The sequence below is a fragment of the Leptodactylus fuscus genome, chromosome 2 (genome assembly GCF_031893055.1).
Source record: "Leptodactylus fuscus isolate aLepFus1 chromosome 2, aLepFus1.hap2, whole genome shotgun sequence".
NCBI classification, from domain to species: Eukaryota; Metazoa; Chordata; class Amphibia; order Anura; family Leptodactylidae; genus Leptodactylus; species Leptodactylus fuscus.
Genome location: NC_134266.1, coordinates 127,992,822 through 128,013,104, shown reverse-complemented (window position 1 = coordinate 128,013,104; position 20,283 = coordinate 127,992,822).

Genomic DNA, 20,283 nt, shown 5'->3' with positions numbered 1-20,283 from the left:
GCCATTGTCTGACTGGGAATTCAAAGAGTATATTGGGAATACAAATACCCTCATTTCTTGCTACTGCCATATAGTGCCAGTGTCTGACTGGGAATTCAAAGAATATATTGGGGTTACGTGCACCCACAATTTTTACTACTGGTATACAGTGCCAATTTCTAACTAGGAATTCAAAATGCGCAAGGCTCCCGGAAAGGGACGTGGACGAGGCCGTGGGCGAGGTCGGGGGAATGGTTCTGGGGAGCAAGGTAGCAGTGAAGCCACAGGGCGTCCCGTGCCTACTCCTGTGGGGCAGCAAGCATTGCGCCACTCCACAGTGCCAGGGTTGCTTGCCACATTAACTAAACTGCAGGGTACAAACCTTAGTAGGCCCGAGAACCAGGAACAGGTCTTGCAATGGCTGTCAGAGAACGCTTACAGCACATTGTCCAGCAGCCAGTCAGACTCTGCCTCCTCTCCTCCTATTACCCAACAGTCTTGTCTTCCTTCCTCCCAAAATTCCGAAGCTTTACAGAACAATAACCCAAACTGTCCCTGCTCCCCAGAGCTGTTCTCCGCTCCTTTCATTGTCCCTCAACCTGCCTCTCCACGTCACGATTCCACGAACCTAACAGAGGAGCATCTGTATCCAGATGCTCAAACACTAGAGTCTCCTCCATCTCCGTTCGATTTGGTGGTGGATGACCAGCAACCCACCCTCATCGACGATGATGTGACGCAGTTGCCGTCAGGGCATCCAGTTGACCGGCGCATTGTGCGGGAGGAGGAGATGAGACAGGAGTTGGAAGAGGAAGTGGTGGATGATGAGGACACTGACCCGACCTGGACAGGGGGGATGTCAAGCGGGGAAAGTAGTGTGGATGTTGAGGCAGGTGCAGCACCAAAAAGGGTAGCTAGAGGCAGAGGCAGAGGTCAGCAGCTTAGGCGAAGCCAGGCCACACCCGGAATCTCCCAAGATGTTCCAGTTCGTACCCAGCCCCGAAAAACTCCCACCTCGAGGGCACGTTTCTCGAAGGTGTGGAGTTTTTTCAAGGAATGCGCCGAGGACAGATATAGTGTTGTCTGCACAATTTGCCTCTCGAAATTGATTAGGGGCTCTGAGAAGAGCAACCTGTCCACCACTTCAATGCGCCGTCATTTGGAATCCAAGCACTGGAATCAGTGGCAGGCAGCAACGGCAGGACAAAGGCCGACTGCCGTTCACGCCACTGCCACTGCCTCTGCCTCTGCCTCTGCCACTGCCACTGCTGACTGTGCTGGCGATGCACTCCAGAGGACGAGCCAGGACACCACTTCATCTGCCTCCGCCACTTTGTTGACTTCTACCTCATCCTCCCCTGGTCCTGTCTTATCTCCTTCTCCTGCACCATCAAAGGCACCATCAGGCGTTTCTTTACAACAACCCACCATCTCTCAGACATTGGAGCGGCGGCAGAAATACACTGCTAACCACCCACACGCGCAAGCCTTGAACGCCAACATCGCTAAACTGCTGGCCCAGGAGATGTTGGCGTTCCGGCTTGTTGAAACTCCCGCCTTCCTGGACCTGATGGCAACTGCGGCACCTCGCTATGCCGTCCCTAGCCGTCACTACTTCTCCCGGTGTGCCGTCCCCGCCTTGCACCAGCACGTGTCACTCAACATCAGGCGGGCCCTTAGTTCCGCGCTTTGCACAAAGGTCCACTTGACCACCGACGCGTGGACAAGTGCATGCGGACAGGGACGCTACATTTCACTGACGGCACACTGGGTGAATGTAGTTGAGGCTGGGACTGCTTCCCAAACTGGCCCGGTGTACCTCGTCTCCCCGCCTAACATTCCTGGCAGGGACACGAGAAGAACACCCCCCTCCTCCTCCTCCTCCTCTACCGCCTCCTCCTCCGCCACCGCCTCCTCCTCCGCCACCGCCTCCTCCTCCGCTGTTAGATTGACCCCAGCTACGAGTTGGAAACGTTGCAGCACTGGCGTTGGTAGACGTCAGCAGGCTGTGCTGAAGCTGATCAGCTTGGGGGACAGACAGCACACTGCCTCCGAGGTGAGGGATGCCCTCCTCGATGAGACGGCAATATGGTTTGAGCCGCTGCACCTGGGCCCAGGCATGGTCGTTTGTGATAACGGCCGGAACCTGGTAGCAGCTCTGGAGCTTGCCGGACTCCAACATGTTCCATGCCTGGCCCACGTCTTCAACCTAGTGGTGCAACGTTTCCTAAAGAGCTACCCCAATGTTCCAGAGCTACTGGTGAAAGTGCGGCGCATGTGCGCCCACTTTCGCAAGTCGACAGTAGCCGCTGCTAGCTTAAAATCTCTCCAGCAACGCCTGCATGTGCCACAACACCGGCTTTTGTGCGACGTCCCCACACGCTGGAACTCAACGTTTCAGATGTTGAATAGAGTGGTTGAGCAGCAGAGACCTTTGATGGAATACCAGCTACAAAACCCTAGGGTGCCACAAAGTCAGCTGCCTCAGTTTCACATCCATGAGTGGCCATGGATGAGAGACCTTTGTGACATCCTACGGGTCTTTGAGGAGTCCACAAGGAGGGTGAGCTCTGAGGATGCGATGGTGAGCCTTACAATCCCGCTCTTGTGTGTTCTGAGAGAATCCCTGATTGACATCAGGGATAACTCAGATCACACAGAGGAGTTAGGGATAGCATCCGATCCGTCACAGCTGGAGAGTAGGTCCACACATCTGTCCGCTTCACTGCGTTTAATGGAGGAGGAGGAGGAGGAGGAGGAGGAAGAAGAGTTGTCCGATGATGTGATGGTGATACAGGAGGCTTCCGGGCAACTTCGAATCGTCCCATTGTTGCAGCGCGGATGGGTAGACATGGAGGATGAGGAGGAAATGGAGATTGAACTTTCCGGTGGGGCCAGAGGAGTCATGCCAACTAACACTGTGGCAGACATGGCTGAGTTCATGTTGGGGTGCTTTACAACCGACAAGCGTATTGTCAAAATCATGGAGGACAACCAGTACTGGATCTTTGCTATCCTTGACCCCCGGTATAAAAACAACATCTCGTCTTTTATTCCGGTAGAGGGGAGGGCCAATCGCATCAATGCTTGCCACAGGCAATTGGTGCAGAATATGATGGAGATGTTTCCAGCATGTGACGTTGGCGGCAGGGAGGGCAGTTCCTCCAGTAGGCAACCAAGTTCTCACCGGTCCACACAAACGAGGGGCACACTGTCTAAGGTCTGGGACACCTTGATGGCACCCCCTCGCCAAAGTGCCGCCACGGAGGGTCCTAGTGTCACCAGGCGTGAGAAGTATAGGCGCATGTTGCGGGAATACCTTTCCGACCACAGCCCTGTCCTCTCCGACCCCTCTGCGCCCTACACGTATTGGGTGTCGAAGTTGGACCTGTGGCTTGAACTTGCCCTATATGCCTTGGAGGTGCTGTCCTGTCCTGCCGCCAGCGTCCTATCTGAGAGGGTGTTCAGTGCAGCCGGTGGCATCATCACTGACAAGCGCACCCGTCTGTCAGCTGAGAGTGCCGACCGGCTCACTTTGATAAAAATGAACCACCACTGGGTAGAGCCGTCATTTTTGTGCCCACCTGTGTAAAGCACCCCAACATGAAACTCCATGTCTGTACTCAACCTCTCCAATTCCTCCGCATCCTCATACTCATCCACCATAAGCGTTGCACAATTCTGCTAATACTAGGCTCCCTCCACCCTGATTTCCCCCAACTCTGCTGGTTAGAGGCTCCCTCCACCATGAATTTGCCCAAACTGGGCTGTTTAGAGGCTCCCTCCACCATGAATTGGTCCAAACTGGGTTTTTTAGAGGCTCCCTCCACCATGAATTTGCCCAAACTGGGCTGTTTAGAGGCTCCCTCCACCATGAATTGGTCCAAACTGGGCTGGTTAGAGGCTCCCTCCACCATGAATTTCCCAAAACTTGGCTGTTTAGAGGCTCCCTCCACCATGAATTTGCCCAAACTGGGCTGTTTAGAGGCTCCCTCCACCATTAATTGGTCCAAACTGGGCTGGTTAGAGGCTCCCTCCACCATGAATTTGCCCAAACTGGGGTGGTTAGAGGCTCCCTCCACCATTAATTGGTCCAAACTGGGCTGGTTAGAGGCTCCCTCCACCATGAATTTCCCAAAACTTGGCTGTTTAGAGGCTCCCTCCACCATTAATTGGTCCAAACTGGGCTGGTTAGAGGCTCCCTCCACCATGAATTTGCCCAAACTGGGCTGTTTAGAGGCTCCCTCCACCATTAATTGGTCCAAACTGGGCTGGTTAGAGGCTCCCTCCACCATGAATTTGCCCAAACTGGGCTGTTTAGAGGCTCCCTCCACCATGAATTGGTCCAAACTGGGGTGGTTAGAGGCTCCCTCCACCATGAATTGGTCCAAACTGGGGTGGTTAGAGGCTCCCTCCACCATTAATTGGTCCAAACTGGGCTGGTTAGAGGCTCCCTCCACCATGAATTTGCCCAAACTGGGCTGTTTAGAGGCTCCCTCCACCATTAATTGGTCCAAACTGGGCTGGTTAGAGGCTCCCTCCACCATGAATTTGCCCAAACTGGGCTGTTTAGAGGCTCCCTCCACCATGAATTGGTCCAAACTGGGGTGGTTAGAGGCTCCCTCCACCATGAATTGGTCCAAACTGGGGTGGTTAGAGGCTCCCTCCACCATTAATTGGTCCAAACTGGGCTGGTTAGAGGCTCCCTCCACCATTAATTGGTCCAAACTGGGCTGGTTAGAGGCTCCCTCCACCATGAATTTGCCCAAACTGGGGTGGTTAGAGGCTCCCTCCACCATTAATTGGTCCAAACTGGGCTGGTTAGAGGCTCCCTCCACAATTAATTGGTCCAAACTGGGCTAATTAGAGGCTCCCTCCACCATGAATTGGTCCAAACTGGGTTTTTTAGAGGCTCCCTCCACCATGAATTTGCCCAAACTGGGCTGTTTAGAGGCTCCCTCCACCATGAATTGGTCCAAACTGGGCTGGTTAGAGGCTCCCTCCACCATGAATTGGTCCAAACTGGGGTGGTTAGAGGCTCCCTCCACCATTAATTGGTCCAAACTGGGCTGGTTAGAGGCTCCCTCCACCATTAATTGGTCCAAACTGGGCTGGTTAGAGGCTCCCTCCACCATGAATTTGCCCAAACTGGGGTGGTTAGAGGCTCCCTCCACCATTAATTGGTCCAAACTGGGCTGGTTAGAGGCTCCCTCCACAATTAATTGGTCCAAACTGGGCTAATTAGAGGCTCCCTCCACCATGAATTGGTCCAAACTGGGTTTTTTAGAGGCTCCCTCCACCATGAATTTGCCCAAACTGGGCTGTTTAGAGGCTCCCTCCACCATGAATTGGTCCAAACTGGGCTGGTTAGAGGCTCCCTCCACCATGAATTGGTCCAAACTGGGGTGGTTAGAGGCTCCCTCCACCATTAATTGGTCCAAACTGGGCTGGTTAGAGGCTCCCTCCACCATTAATTGGTCCAAACTGGGCTGGTTAGAGGCTCCCTCCACCATGAATTTGCCCAAACTGGGGTGGTTAGAGGCTCCCTCCACCATTAATTGGTCCAAACTGGGCTGGTTAGAGGCTCCCTCCACAATTAATTGGTCCAAACTGGGCTAATTAGAGGCTCCCTCCACCATGAATTGGTCCAAACTGGGTTTTTTAGAGGCTCCCTCCACCATGAATTTGCCCAAACTGGGCTGTTTAGAGGCTCCCTCCACCATGAATTGGTCCAAACTGGGCTGGTTAGAGGCTCCCTCCACCATGAATTTCCCAAAACTTGGCTGTTTAGAGGCTCCCTCCACCATTAATTGGTCCAAACTGGGCTGGTTAGAGGCTCCCTCCACCATTAATTGGTCCAAACTGGGCTGGTTAGAGGCTCCCTCCACCATTAATTGGTCCAAACTGGGCTGGTTAGAGGCTCCCTCCACCATGAATTTCCCAAAACTTGGCTGTTTAGAGGCTCCCTCCACCATTAATTGGTCCAAACTGGGCTGGTTAGAGGCTCCCTCCACCATGAATTTGCCCAAACTGGGCTGTTTAGAGGCTCCCTCCACCATGAATTGGTCCAAACTGGGTTTTTTAGAGGCTCCCTCCACCATTAATTGGTCCAAACTGGGCTGGTTAGAGGCTCCCTCCACAATTAATTGGTCCAAACTGGGCTAATTAGAGGCTCCCTCCACCATGAATTGGTCCAAACTGGGTTTTTTAGAGGCTCCCTCCACCATGAATTTGCCCAAACTGGGCTGTTTAGAGGCTCCCTCCACCATGAATTGGTCCAAACTGGGCTGGTTAGAGGCTCCCTCCACCATGAATTGGTCCAAACTGGGGTGGTTAGAGGCTCCCTCCACCATTAATTGGTCCAAACTGGGCTGGTTAGAGGCTCCCTCCACCATTAATTGGTCCAAACTGGGCTGGTTAGAGGCTCCCTCCACCATGAATTTGCCCAAACTGGGGTGGTTAGAGGCTCCCTCCACCATTAATTGGTCCAAACTGGGCTGGTTAGAGGCTCCCTCCACAATTAATTGGTCCAAACTGGGCTAATTAGAGGCTCCCTCCACCATGAATTGGTCCAAACTGGGTTTTTTAGAGGCTCCCTCCACCATGAATTTGCCCAAACTGGGCTGTTTAGAGGCTCCCTCCACCATGAATTGGTCCAAACTGGGCTGGTTAGAGGCTCCCTCCACCATGAATTTCCCAAAACTTGGCTGTTTAGAGGCTCCCTCCACCATGAATTTGCCCAAACTGGGCTGTTTAGAGGCTCCCTCCACCATTAATTGGTCCAAACTGGGCTGGTTAGAGGCTCCCTCCACCATGAATTTGCCCAAACTGGGGTGGTTAGAGGCTCCCTCCACCATGAATTGGTCCAAACTGGGCTGGTTAGAGGCTCCCTCCACCATGAATTTCCCAAAACTTGGCTGTTTAGAGGCTCCCTCCACCATTAATTGGTCCAAACTGGGCTGGTTAGAGGCTCCCTCCACCATGAATTTGCCCAAACTGGGCTGTTTAGAGGCTCCCTCCACCATTAATTGGTCCAAACTGGGCTGGTTAGAGGCTCCCTCCACCATGAATTTGCCCAAACTGGGCTGTTTAGAGGCTCCCTCCACCATGAATTGGTCCAAACTGGGGTGGTTAGAGGCTCCCTCCACCATGAATTGGTCCAAACTGGGGTGGTTAGAGGCTCCCTCCACCATTAATTGGTCCAAACTGGGCTGGTTAGAGGCTCCCTCCACCTTGAATTTCCCAAAACTTGGCTGTTTAGAGGCTCCCTCCACCATTAATTGGTCCAAACTGGGCTGGTTAGAGGCTCCCTCCACCATGAATTTGCCCAAACTGGGCTGTTTAGAGGCTCCCTCCACCATGAATTTGCCCAAACTGGGCTGTTTAGAGGCTCCCTCCACCATGAATTGGTCCAAACTGGGCTGGTTAGAGGCTCCCTCCACCATGAATTTCCCAAAACTTGGCTGTTTAGAGGCTCCCTCCACCATTAATTGGTCCAAACTGGGCTGGTTAGAGGCTCCCTCCACCATGAATTTGCCCAAACTGGGGTGGTTAGAGGCTCCCTCCACCATTAATTGGTCCAAACTGGGCTGGTTAGAGGCTCCCTCCACCATTAATTGGTCCAAACTGGGCTAATTAGAGGCTCCCTCCACCATGAATTGGTCCAAACTGGGTTTTTTAGAGGCTCCCTCCACCATGAATTTGCCCAAACTGGGCTGTTTAGAGGCTCCCTCCACCATGAATTGGTCCAAACTGGGCTGGTTAGAGGCTCCCTCCACCATGAATTGGTCCAAACTGGGCTGGTTAGAGGCTCCCTCCACCATGAATTTCCCAAAACTTGGCTGTTTAGAGGCTCCCTCCACCATTAATTGGTCCAAACTGGGCTGGTTAGAGGCTCCCTCCACCATGAATTGGTCCAAACTGGGGTTTTTAGAGGCTCCCTCCACCATGAATTGGTCCAAACTGGGGTTTTTAGAGTCTCCCTCCACCATGAATTGGTCCAAACTGGGGTTTTTAGAGTCTCCCTCCACCATGAATTGGTCCAAACTGGGGTTTTTAGAGGCTCCCTCCACCATGAATTTGCCCAAACTCTGCTGGTTAGAGGCTCAATCCACCCTGATTTTCAAAACAAATGTTGGTGCCAACCTCAACTTACTACAAGGGCCAAATTCACTGCTGGTGACAAGCTCTCCTCACTGCAAGTGCCAAATACACATGTTTCAAGGTGTTTTCCTACTGTCAGAGAGGTGGTATTGAGTGTGTAAAGTGTGTAGTTGTTAGGCTGTGATGTTGGGGTAATAGAGGGTCTTTGGTGTGTTAGATGCCCCCAGACATGCTTCCCCTGCTGTCCCAGTGTCATTCCAGAGGTGTTGGCATCATTTCCTGGGGTGTCATAGTGGACTTGGTGACCCTCCAGACACGGATTTGGGTTTCCCCCTTAACGAGTATCTGTTCCCCATAGACTATAATGGGGTTCGAAACCCGTTCGAACACACGAACATTGAGCGGCTGTTCGAATCGAATTTCGAACCTCGAACATTTTAGTGTTCGCTCATCTCTATTATCTACCACTTTCCTTAGCGCCTGCTGATATCTTTTCCTACACTAAGTACAATGGAAATTGCCTGAATCCAAGATGGTGGAGGGTATTTATAGGGCTGTGACATCACAGGGCTGGCTGGCTGCTGATTTGCTGCACGCATGACATTGTGGGTAATCCCACGTTGCCAGAATTCCTTGCTCCATGTCCTAACATGTGCAGCAGCCATTTTAGGAAAAAATGTCATTCATTACCATGAAGCGTGAGGAAATCCAGATTTGACGCGAATCAATTTTTTCCTGAAATCCAGAACAAATTCCACTTCATCAGCTTTGATTCACTCACCTCTAATGATAATATATACCATAGTAATTATACTGATGGTAAAATGTGTCCTACAAGTGTAAGACACACAGGATTGTTGTTGCTGCAGCTAGAAGCAGAATACTGCAAAGGCTTTAAATGATAAAAAGGAGATGGTTAATATTAGATACAATACTATATTATATATAGAATATTATGTATTCTGAAGAGGAAGGTTTGTGACTATGAAAACACCCCCGCCCCCTCCAGTTCCTCTAGTCCATCTCAGTGTCTCTGTTTCTAGAGATGGACTTCACATGAGAACAGGCAGTGGACAGCAAGTTAGGGGAAGATGGAAAGGGACACACCTAGTGGGAATCACGTTAAGGCAATTTTTCAGCACAAAGACATAATTTTAGGTAAATAATTAGCAATTTTGATTGTGATCACATTGACTGTAATGAGCAAAAAATAATTGAAAAGACAGAGACCATTTAACTTTTTGGATATAGCTTGCTTTGTTATTTGGTCAACTTGACAGAATAGATAGAATATATTTTGCATGGTGGTTATTGATGGGGCCCCTTCAAGTTACCTGTAGTGTGCATTCAACTAATCACTTTTCATTTGTCTCTTTTGCAGAACAACCTTCTCTTTCTCATATTTCATATCAATCTCTTTCATATCATGAATTTCCCTGCCCCTCCATAGTAGAACATCTCACACTCTGGCACCATTCTCATGTTGGTAGCATATCTTTCTCGCTTCTTACATCTTTTCAGCTTTGAATACTCCCTTGTTTGTTAAAGTAAGAATAAATTATATTAAATCTTTCGTTTTACATAATCAAACAATAAATTCATGAGCTCAAATACAACTAAGGGGACGTTCACACTTACGCTGCTGTCCGTACACCGTGATTCTGCTGAAATTGAAGAAAAACTGCTTGGGGGTGGCTTGCATACGGTCAGTTTAAAATCCCATTCATTTCAATGGGTTTTTAAAGCAATCCACAGGTGTCCATTTGCAGCTTCTCCACCATGAAACCACTTTTTTTGACTGTATGCAAGCTGTCTCGATCTGCTTTTCTGCAGTTTCGGCAGAATCACGTCAGGTGGACAGCAGTGCAAGTGTGAACGCCCCCTAAATTTGTCCTCTTAGACTTATGTGACTATGCAAATGGACAAAACAGGCCACTTATCCCTAATAAAAACAGGTGGCCAATAAGCTGCTTTTGACAAGACAGACCTATAACAGACTATGGCTATGAGACTGTTATAAAGCACATCATTAATTGCTATTGATAGAGCCAAGGAGAAATGCAGGCAAGATGGCAGCCCCCATGATCAGGCATAGAAAATAGAATAAAAAATCTACAATTAGATGGTGATACAATTTCTTGAATGCTTCTCTGCCAGTGTTGTACTTCTTAAGTGTTATATTAGTATTTTTGGAGCAAATATCAAAAATTTCAGGAACTGACTGACAAAGAGCAGTAGTGCAAGCTGTTTAAATCTCACACAGCGCTGAAAGATAGACCCTAGAAACCCAAAAGTCTTCAATAGCACAGCCGCGAAGCCAGATGGACTTGTACTGAGTTTAGGGTCCAAGTTATCATCACAGAAACTGGTATAAGGAATAAAAACTCCACATACTGAAGTCTAACCAGAACCCACAATAAACTCACAAGGTAGATCAGATGAGAATCAGATGAGTGAACGTGTCCAAGCCAAAAGTCCAAATTCAGAAGACAAGTTAATCAAGATCAATATTAGAGAAGTCCAGGAGAAGCAATCAGGGTATGAGAGCCTCACTAAAATACAAACAAATAGCAGGCACCTAGATGAGAAGGAACAGGGTATAAAGAAACCTTCAGTTTTCAGGGATCAGCATAGGAGATCCCTGAAAACTGCAAAAGCTTCCCAAGTTGGCACATTAACCTTAAAGCAACAGCAATTAAACTGACATTCCTTACGTCCGGTAGTAGTTACTAGATTTTAGGCATTGTTTAAAAATTACTAAACTACTATGGATCTACATGTAGCTTATGACAGCAAAATGAGTGTATGTTTATCAATGATAGTTCTATTGGGAATCTTAAATTGCAATCATTATGAGATTACAGTATTAAAGCAACATGTTCACAAACCTGAGCAGCGACCTAATGCACGACTGACAGCCCCAGCAATATTGCTTAATATTCTTAGCTATGCTAATGGTCTATACTGCCACTCTCTAGAGCCACAGGTAAGTCGCTTTACACTCTTGAGTCACCCGCTGTGAACAACTGCATGGTAACGTGCAGAAAGCTAAAGTTAACACACCAAAGTGCCAGCTGAAATAGAGACTACGGCAAATTATATGTATGTTAAAAGCTTCTCTACAGGAAACAGAGTTTATACTTCCAAGCTGTTTTGTAATACCAGACCAGTATAATTAGTCTTTATGAAGAGCTCAGCTGCAAATACAATGTTGTTACTGAGGTGAAGGGAAATATTAGGATTTATTTTCCAATATGTAATGTTTCAGTGTTAACTCAAAAATACAAGAGTACATGAATAGAGAAGAGTGGAGATACCAGAAAAAGCCAGTAAAAGTTCAAAAATCGTAATATCAATGGCTGCCTTCACACATAATTTTTAAGGGTATTCTGATTTTCTTACCAGCATTTTTTACAGGAAAAAACGCTGTTAGAAATGTTGCAGCCAGATGTTACTTTTTTATTAAAGCCTATTGTTTTTTAAGAATGTTTTGTCCGCTAGTTTATGCGGGGTACTGCTACTGAGGGTTCCACCTGCTAGCTGGGACACGATTACGCCCTTGTGGTATTGTGGTAAATAGCAAATGCAACAAATATATTGGTTACTTGCAGGGATAGTCTGAGATGGTGCTCTTGGAATTTAGATAGTCCAGTTAAGCGAAGAAAAATTTAATCGGATTATCAACTATAAAATAATTTTCCTCCAAGAAATACATTGTGTGAATGATGAATATCTTTGCTTACAGAATTGGCTCTCTGCTCTTTTCCATTCTTCTTTAGGCTCTGTTCCCACAGAGTAATGCGCCGCGCATTCAGACATGTATGCACGTGTCAGAGTGTGAGCGCTCAAAACAGATCCCATTCACTTCAATGTGTGCCGGCTTACGGGCGCTACACATTGAAATCAATGGGAGGCTTTTTAACCAATTGATTTCAATGTGTAGCGCTTGTAAACCGGCACACATTGAAGTGAATGGGATTTGTTTTGAGCGCTCACATTCTGACACGTGTAAACGTGTCTGAATGCTCGGTGCGTTACTCCGTGGGAACGGAGCCTTAGATTATGTTGTCCATGACTCTTTTGCTGACCCATTAGGCAGGTTTCTGATTCATAATAATACCAATGAAGAGTTGTTATTTTTTGGTGAATTTCTAAGCTCCAAATGCTTCTATCATGTCCTTTATTTTGTAGCTTGTTGCATCATTGCTATTGGATTGGATCCATGATTCTTAGACCATAAGGGCAGGCCACTATATTCCTCACCTACCACAATGAACCTGATCCAATTTCTGATGGACCATCTAGATGTCTCCTGTCACCTGACAAATAAGGGTTCATTCACACTTGCACCCTTGTCCAGTGTTTGCCTCTCCACAGGGGAACTGTTTTTTTCAGCCAGGCACAAAGTTTCCCCATGGACAGGCCGCAGGTGGACACCAGTGGTCACCTTTACAAACCCATTCAAGTGAATGGGTTTTAAAGCTGACCGCTGGGTTTCCATGCCCTGTGCAGTTTAGCAGGGGTTGAGGATGGAAACCCGGCGGAATGGCAAACACTCGGCAGGGGCGAAAGTGTCAACAAACCCTAAGTAGTTCTCCTTTTCCTCCTTCATAGCATATATTCTGACTGGACTATTAGTTAATTTCCTCATCTCTTTTAAACCTGGTCAGTACCGCTGAGATATCCACAATAACTATCTCAGATCAAGCCCTGATTTTAGTTACTTTATTTTTACGTTGACTATTTTTCAGGCCACTCTTCTCAGCTTAGTATTATCCTTCTGAAGATATTATGGGGTTTTTACTGGGGCAATGGAAGACCTCTTTTGAATGATAATATCACAAGTATAGATGATATTCAACTCTTCTGGAATACTTAATCACTCATGTTAGTGGGAAGTGTAAAGCTATACAATACCTCCAAGATGACTCTCCTACTAATAGCCAGGATTTTTTGGAGGCTAAATCTGACCTAGATGTCTTCTCTCATGAGAGAGCTCCCTTCGGTTAGACTATCTCAAAAATAACTACTTCCATTTTTGGCAATAAGCCTGAAAGGTTGTTGACCACACTGATTAAACTGGCCGCAAACTAGCGCGGCACATACGATCCCCGCTCCCATTGAAATCAATGGGAGCGTGTACGGCCCGCAAAGGCTCCTGCGGCGTAGACATGCCACATCACGCGGCACGTTACATCGTGTGAACCCTCCCTAACAGTTTGGGAGGGAATTTGTTAATACTTTGCAGTCCATTTATCAGAACTTTACATCCACAACTTTAATGGTTAAATGGTCTTGTACCTAGACCTTTTCTATCCATAGAGGTACACATAAAAGGTGTTCTCTATCTGCTTTACTTTTTAACTTAGCTCTAGACCCATTGCTACGAATTCTGGAAAACTTGCGGTTTTTAGCTGGCATAAAACATGTTCTTACAAGACTAAGGTACTGGCTTACGCCAATGATCTATTGCTTTGTGTAGCTGACTCTAAAAGTGCACTTTCTGATATTGTGTGTTAATTGAGCGAGAGAGTTCAGTGAGGTATCTGTTTTTTTATAAACTATGATATATCCGAAGCATTGCCCGTATATAGAATGACTAGAGGGGTTTGGGACACCACATTAAACTTCTTTGACTTACCTAAGAACTAAATTACCCACTAATATGCATCAATAATGTCCATGGATACTCATTCCCATCATAGGCTATCTTCTGTTCCTACTATATCAGTGGAAGTATTTTTTTCTTCTCTTCTGGTTGCCGTCATCTGACTAAGATGATACTTTTTCCCAAGCTGTTGTATATTTTTCAGACTGTTCCACTTCTGTTGAACCCTTCAGATGAGAGGCTATTATTTTGGCATTTTAGATATATATTTGGAAGGGGGGATGGTTTAGTACACTAAGCCTCTACAAATTTCAGCAATATTAAGGCAGATGGCAGGGTTAATCTTCCTCATTTACAACTCAACTCCCTAACCTCACCTTTATGTTATATGGCTGGTTGGCTTTAAGGAACCTCACATTTTACTAATATGTTGCAAGACCACTTTCTGGGTGTGGTTCCTGGTGCAAAAGTCACATTGGTTGTCAGTGTCACCTTTTCATTCTTTATGGCTTCCTTTCACAGGCAATCCGTCTTTCTTAGAGGGTAGACCTCTACAATCTCATAGATTATAAACCCTTGCGGGAGGATCCTCTACCCCACTGTGCCAGTCGGTCACTGTTAGTATTATAGCTACCTGTATATTTTGTGTACTGTATGTAACCCCCAAATGTAAAGCACCATGGAATTAATGGTGCTATATAAATAAATAATAATAATAATAATAATAATAATAATAAATACCAATACATAAGCCTTTGTGATGACAAGGCTCTGATCTTTCGGCTGATGTCTTAGATTCTTGCAAGCAGATGTTTGTTTATTTGTGTGCTAAATGCCAGCAATTATACCCTGATATTTGTCATATCTTCTAGAGCTTCACGTAGACGCAGATACTGTAGGCAGCAGTTTATTATTATTTCGAATGAAACTTTCAAATTTGTTTTTATTTGGCTCCAGAATGAACAATTTTCAATATTCTATTGGAGAGTGATAGAAGCTGTCTCTCTAAATCAGATAAGTCTACACTTTATATTGGCCAGTGCGAGTAGGAAAAGTGTTCTCCAGTAGAGATGAGCGAACACTAAAATGTTCGAGGTTCGAAATTCGATTCGAACAGCCGCTCAATGTTCGTGTGTTCGAACGGGTTTTGAACCCCATTATAGTCTATGGGGAACAGATACTCGTTAAGGGGGAAACCCAAATCCGTGTCTGGAGGGTCACCAAGTCCACTATGACACCACAGGAAATGATGCCAACACCTCTGGAATGACACTGGGACAGCAGGGGAAGCATGTCTGGGGGCATCTAACACACCAAAGACCCTCTATTACCCCAACATCACTGCCTAACAACTATACACTTTACACACTCAATACCACCTCTCTGACAGTAGGAAAACACCTTGAAACATGTGTATTTGGCACTTGCAGTGAGGAGAGCTTGTCACCAGCAGTGAATTTGGCCCTTGTAGTAAGTTGAGGTTGGCACCAACATTTGTTTTGAAAATCAGGGTGGATTGAGCCTCTAACCAGCAGAGTTTGGGCAAATTCATGGTGGAGGGAGCCTCTAAAAACCCCAGTTTGGACCAATTCATGGTGGAGGGAGCCTCTAAAAACCCCAGTTTGGACCAATTCATGGTGGAGGGAGCCTCTAAAAACCCCAGTTTGGACCAATTCATGATGGAGGGAGCCTCTAAACAGCCCAGTTTGGGCAAATTCATGGTGGAGGGAGCCTCTAAAAACCCCCAGTTTGGACCAATTCATGGTGGAGGGAGCCTCTAAAAACCCCAGTTTGGACCAATTCATGGTGGAGGGAGCCTCTAAACAGCCCAGTTTGGGCAAATTCATGGTGGAGGGAGCCTCTAAAAACCCCAGTTTGGACCAATTCATGGTGGAGGGAGCCTCTAAAAACCCCAGTTTGGACCAATTCATGGTGGAGGGAGCCTCTAAACAGCCCAGTTTGGGCAAATTCATGGTGGAGGGAGCCTCTAAAAACCCCAGTTTGGACCAATTCATGGTGGAGGGAGCCTCTAAACAGCCCAGTTTGGACCAATTCATGGTGGAGGGAGCCTCTAAAAACCCCAGTTTGGACCAATTCATGGTGGAGGGAGCCTCTAAACAGCCCAGTTTGGGCAAATTCATGGTGGAGGGAGCCTCTAAACAGCCCAGTTTGGGCAAATTCATGGTGGAGGGAGCCTCTAACCAGCCCAGTTTGGACCAATTCATGGTGGAGGGAGCCTCTAAAAACCCCAGTATGGACCAATTCATGGTGGAGGGAGCCTCTAAACAGCCCAGTTTGGACCAATTCATGGTGGAGGGAGCCTCTAAAAACCCCAGTTTGGACCAATTCATGGTGGAGGGAGCCTCTAAACAGCCCAGTTTGGACCAATTCATGGTGGAGGGAGCCTCTAACCAGCAGAGTTGGTGGAAATCAGGGTGGAGGGAGCCTCTAACCAGCAGAGTTGTGGGAAAGCAGGGTGGAGGGCGCCTCTAACCAGCAGAGTTGTGGGAAAGCAGGGTGGAGGGAGCCTCTAACCAGCAGAGTTGTGGGAAAGCAGGGTGGAGGGAGCCTCTAACCAGCAGAGTTGGTGGAAATCAGGGTGGAGGGAGCCTCTAACCAGCAGAGTTGGGGGAAATCAGGGTGGAGGGAGCCTAGTATTAGCAGAATTGTGCAACGCTTATGGTGGATGAGTATGAGGATGCGGAGGAATTGGAGAGGTTGAATACAGACATGGAGTTTCATGTTGGGGTGCTTTACACAGGTGGGCAGAAAAATGAAGGCTCTATCCAGTGGTGGTTCATTTTTATCAAAGTGAGCCGGTCGGCACTCTCAGCTGACAGACGGGTGCGCTTGTCAGTGATGATGCCACCGGCTGCACTGAACACCCTCTCAGATAGGACGCTGGCGGCAGGACAGGACAGCACCTCCAAGGCATATAGGGCAAGTTCAAGCCACAGGTCCAACTTCGACACCCAATACGTGTAGGGCGCAGAGGGGTCGGAGAGGACAGGGCTGTGGTCGGAAAGGTATTCCCGCAACATGCGCCTATACTTCTCACGCCTGGTGACACTAGGACCCTCCGTGGCGGCACTTTGGCGAGTGGGTGCCATCAAGGTGTCCCAGACCTTAGACAGTGTGCCCCTCGTTTGTGTGGACCGGTGAGAACTTGGTTGCCTACTGGAGGAACTGCCCTCCCTGCCGCCAATGTCACATGCTGGAAACATCTCCATCATATTCTGCACCAATTGCCTGTGGCAAGCATTGATGCGATTGGCCCTCCCCTCTACCGGAATAAAAGACGAGATGTTGTTTTTATACCGGGAGTCAAGGATAGCAAAGATCCAGTACTGGTTGTCCTCCATGATTTTGACAATACGCTTGTCGGTTGTAAAGCACCCCAACATGAACTCAGCCATGTCTGCCACAGTGTTAGTTGGCATGACTCCTCTGGCCCCACCGGAAAGTTCAATCTCCATTTCCTCCTCATCCTCCATGTCTACCCATCCGCGCTGCAACAATGGGACGATTCGAAGTTGCCCGGAAGCCTCCTGTATCACCATCACATCATCGGACAACTCTTCTTCCTCCTCCTCCTCCTCCTCCTCCTCCTCCATTAAACGCAGTGAAGCGGACAGATGTGTGGACCTACTCTCCAGCTGTGACGGATCGGATGCTATCCCTAACTCCTCTGTGTGATCTGAGTTATCCCTGATGTCAATCAGGGATTCTCTCAGAACACACAAGAGCGGGATTGTAAGGCTCACCATCGCATCCTCAGAGCTCACCCTCCTTGTGGACTCCTCAAAGACCCGTAGGATATCACAAAGGTCTCTCATCCATGGCCACTCATGGATGTGAAACTGAGGCAGCTGACTTTGTGGCACCCTAGGGTTTTGTAGCTGGTATTCCATCAAAGGTCTCTGCTGCTCAACCACTCTATTCAACATCTGAAACGTTGAGTTCCAGCGTGTGGGGACGTCGCACAAAAGCCGGTGCTGTGGCACATGCAGGCATTGCTGAAGAGATTTTAAGCTAGCAGCGGCTACTGTCGACTTGCGAAAGTGGGCGCACATGCGCCGCACTTTCACCAGTAGCTCTGGAACATTGGGGTAGCTCTTTAGGAAACGTTGCACCACTAGGTTGAAGACGTGGGCCAGGCATGGAACATGTTGGAGTCCGGCAAGCTCCAGAGCTGCTACCAGGTTCCGGCCGTTATCACAAACGACCATGCCTGGGCCCAGGTGCAGCGGCTCAAACCATATTGCCGTCTCATCGAGGAGGGCATCCCTCACCTCGGAGGCAGTGTGCTGTCTGTCCCCCAAGCTGATCAGCTTCAGCACAGCCTGCTGACGTCTACCAACGCCAGTGCTGCAACGTTTCCAACTCGTAGCTGGGGTCAATCTAACAGCGGAGGAGGAGGCGGTGGCGGAGGAGGAGGCGGTAGAGGAGGAGGAGGAGGGGGGTGTTCTTCTCGTGTCCCTGCCAGGAATGTTAGGCGGGGAGACGAGGTACACCGGGCCAGTTTGGGAAGCAGTCCCAGCCTCAACTACATTCACCCAGTGTGCCGTCAGTGAAATGTAGCGTCCCTGTCCGCATGCACTTGTCCACGCGTCGGTGGTCAAGTGGACCTTTGTGCAAAGCGCGGAACTAAGGGCCCGCCTGATGTTGAGTGACACATGCTGGTGCAAGGCGGGGACGGCACACCGGGAGAAGTAGTGACGGCTAGGGACGGCATAGCGAGGTGCCGCAGTTGCCATCAGGTCCAGGAAGGCGGGAGTTTCAACAAGCCGGAACGCCAACATCTCCTGGGCCAGCAGTTTAGCGATGTTGGCGTTCAAGGCTTGCGCGTGTGGGTGGTTAGCAGTGTATTTCTGCCGCCACTCCAATGTCTGAGAGATGGTGGGTTGTTGTAAAGAAGCGCCTGATGGTGCCTTTGATGGTGCAGGAGAAGGAGATAAGACAGGAACAGGGGAGGATGAGGGAGAAGTCAACAAAGTGGCGGAGGCAGATGAAGTGGTGTCCTGGCTCGTCCTCTGGAGTGCATCGCCAGCACAGTCAGCAGTGGCAGTGGCAGAGGCAGAGGCAGTGGCAGAGGCAGTGGCAGTGGCGTGAACGGCAGGCGGCCTTTGTCCTGCCGTTGCTGCCTGCCACTGATTCCAGTGCTTGGATTCCAAATGACGGCGCATTGAAGTGGTGGACAGGTTGCTCTTCTCAGAGCCCCTAATCAATTTCGAGAGGCAAATTGTGCAGACAACACTATATCTGTCCTCGGCACATTCCTTGAAAAAACTCCACACCTTCGAGAAACGTGCCCTCGAGGTGGGAGTTTTTCGGGGCTGGGTACGAACTGGAACATCTTGGGAGATTCCGGGTGTGGCCTGGCTTCGCCTAAGCTGCTGACCTCTGCCTCTGCCTCTAGCTACCCTTTTTGGTGCTGCACCTGCCTCAACATCCACACTACTTTCCCCGCTTGACATCCCCCCTGTCCAGGTCGGGTCAGTGTCCTCATCATCCACCACTTCCTCTTCCAACTCCTGTCTCATCTCCTCCTCCCGCACAATGCGCCGGTCAACTGGATGCCCTGACGGCAACTGCGTCACATCATCGTCGATGAGGGTGGGTTGCTGGTCATCCACCACCAAATCGAACGGAGATGGAGGAGACTAGTGTTTGAGCATCTGGACACAGATGCTCCTCTGTTAGGTTCGTGGAATCGTGACGTGGAGAGGCAGGTTGAGGGACAATGAAAGGAGCGGAGAACAGCTCTGGGGAGCAGGGACAGTTGGGGTTATTGTTCTGTGAAGCTTGGGAATTTTGGGAGGAAGGAGGACAAGACTGTTGGGTAATAGGAGGAGAGGAGGCAGAGTCTGACTGGCTGCTGGACAATGTGCTGTAAGCGTTCTCTGACAGCCATTGCAAGACCTGTTCCTGGTTCTCGGGCCTACTAAGGTTTGTACCCTGCAGTTTAGTTAATGTGGCAAGCAACCCTGGCACTGTGGAGTGGCGCAATGCTTGCTGCCCCACAGGAGTAGGCACGGGACGCCCTGTGGCTTCACTGCTACCTTGCTCCCCAGAACCATTCCCCCGACCTCGCCCACGGCCTCGTCCACGTCCCTTTCTGGGAGCCTTGCGCATTTTGAATTCCCAGTCAGACAATGGCACTGTATACCAGTAGCAAAAATTGTGGGTGCACGTAACCCCAATATATTCTTTGAATTCCCAGTCAGACAATGGCACTATATACCAGTAGCAAGAAATGAGGGTATTTATAACCCCAATATATTCTTTGAATTCCCAGTCAGAAACCGGCACTATATGGCAGTAGCAAGAAATGAGGGTATTTATAACCCCAATATATTCTTTGAATTCCCAGTCAGAAACTGGCACTATATGGCAGTAGCAAGAAATGAGGGTATTTATAACCCCAATATATTCTTTGAATTCCCAGTCAGAAACTGGCACTATATGGCAGTAGCAAGAAATGAGGGTATTTATAACCCCAATATATTCTTTGAATTCCCAGTCAGACAATGGCACTATATACCAGTAGCAAGAAATGAGGGTATTTGTAACCCCAATATATTCTTTGAATT